The sequence below is a fragment of the Mesitornis unicolor genome, unplaced genomic scaffold (assembly GCF_000695765.1).
Source record: "Mesitornis unicolor isolate BGI_N332 unplaced genomic scaffold, ASM69576v1 scaffold15381, whole genome shotgun sequence".
Lineage (NCBI taxonomy): Eukaryota > Metazoa > Chordata > Aves > Mesitornithiformes > Mesitornithidae > Mesitornis > Mesitornis unicolor.
Window position 1 is genome coordinate 56,475 of NW_010161905.1, and position 2,043 is coordinate 58,517.

Here is a 2,043-nt window from a genome sequence, read left to right on the forward strand (position 1 = left end):
ATACAGTGCGCAACTGCCGCAGGAATCGATGCTTAAATAAGTACAAGGAAGTCTTAGCTAATGAAATGGGTGTTCATTTCTATTCTGGGGACAGGCTTGTTCTCTTCCTCCTGAGAAGTATGCTCAATTTCTCTCCATGTGCCAAAGTTGAAGCACGGCAGTTGTGACTCCCCAGCTCTGCATCTGCTGAATCTTTCCCATGACACATTTGCAGTGGCATCTTGCTGATAAACCTGGCTGCTTCTGTCACCCCACCAGCACTGCATTGCTTCAGACCTGCTGGGCTCAGGGATAGCTGGAGTGTTTGCCACTATTTTTTCTGAGTGTGCACCCCTTACACAAGTGTGTCTTATGAATCAGTTACAAAGAGGAAGAAAATGGGGGCAAAACCAGAACAATGGTCTTCCCCTGAGGTTTTGGGGCATTTGCCTCAGGAGCTTTGTTTCCAGCCTCACTGTGCCTGCTTTTTTTCCTTTGCCCAGCCCCACTGCCTGTGTTCATCTCATGAGTGCCATGGTTTATCCATCCCTTTCTGAGCAATACTTTTGGTTGGGAGAAGCACAGCTCAGCTGCTGGGGGCCCAAGAGGCGGAGATTGCCCTATCCACATGGAAAAAAGCACTGTGGGCTGTTGATCCCCCCTCTCCGCAGGACCAAAAAAAAGAGAGGGGAGGCTGCAGGCAGAGTCAGGGCTCCAGGTGGCAGAAGAATTGGCAGGTTTGATTGCAGCAGGATGAAAACAACACTCTTTGAAAGCTTTACAGGGATGTGCCCTGTTGGTGTATCTTTATGAAAGGTGTCAGCTTTGGAGCTCCTCTGGCATCCACGGGTGCCACTACATGATCTGGCTCCTGTCAACCAGAAAATTTTCCTCTGTGAAGTTCCTCTGTTGGCTTTTCTGATCTGTGAGATGACTGTCCCTTTTCAGTCAATCTCCCTGATCCTTGAAAAAGTTTCTCTTCTTCCTGCTTCCCTCCTTCAAGCCCCCACCTAGGGGCTGTGTCTCTCTTGTATCCCAGCCCAGAGTAGATGCATGATGCTTTGCTCAGCATCATGCGTGTAGAGAAGATTCAGCCTCTGGTCAGCACCTTTCAACCACCCCAAAATTGCTGCAAACTTGCTATTGTTGTCCCCATTGCTGTCGGTGGTGAGTTCTGAGTGTCTTGCTCTGGTCCTGCTCCCTTTATGCCTGAGGAGGTCCAGGTAAAACCTCTCTGTCCCCAGATGGGGCAGTCCTTGTTGCTGAGCAAACCTGAGCCCTCTCTGATCATAACAAGCCCGGATCTTCTGCATTTGGGGCATGCTAATCTTTCCTGCCCTCAAGCATGCTGCAAAAATAGCACTGAGTCCCCGCTGAGGACAGCCTCAACAGCAACAGGTGCTGTCCTGGAGCTGCCGTGGCCGACCGGGCTGCTTGGAGCCACCAGCCCCGCAGCTGCTGGCAAACACAGAGTAATTCCTCATGCCGTTATCCCACGGCTCCCTGCAAGAAACACCTGGAATGTGTTAAAGGCTGGGGTGCAGGCAGCAGCACAGGAGGGCAAGCAAGAGCTCCCCCTCCTCCATCCATCCTGCCAAAAATCCCGTAGGGTGTGGGATGTCTGTGCAGCACAGGGGCTTGATCTCCAAGTAGAATTCTCAGGCTGTTTACCAAAACCATCCCGAGTTTGTAAAAGGACCAGCATGAAGTACTCAACTGCAGCCACAGGATAGAGCTGGAAGTGCCGTTTAAATCTGGTTAGCCACAGTTTGGGGATCAAAGAGTCAGACTCCATCAAATCCATCCTTTTCTCAAAAAAATCCCTGGCATTTTTGATTATGCTTTCATAGGGGGAATCTCTGAAACATGGTAAACTTCATTTTGGGTTGACACATTCATTTTCCTCTGGTTTTGATGATAAAAGAAAACTGAAAAATTTAATTTCCTCTTCATTTGCTTTGTCCCTGAATGCACTCGTCTACTTGATGCTGAGGGTGTTCTCATCTTCCCCTCCCCCTCCTTTCTTGTTCAAAAAAAAAAAATCACAAAACTTCTCCAAATGAA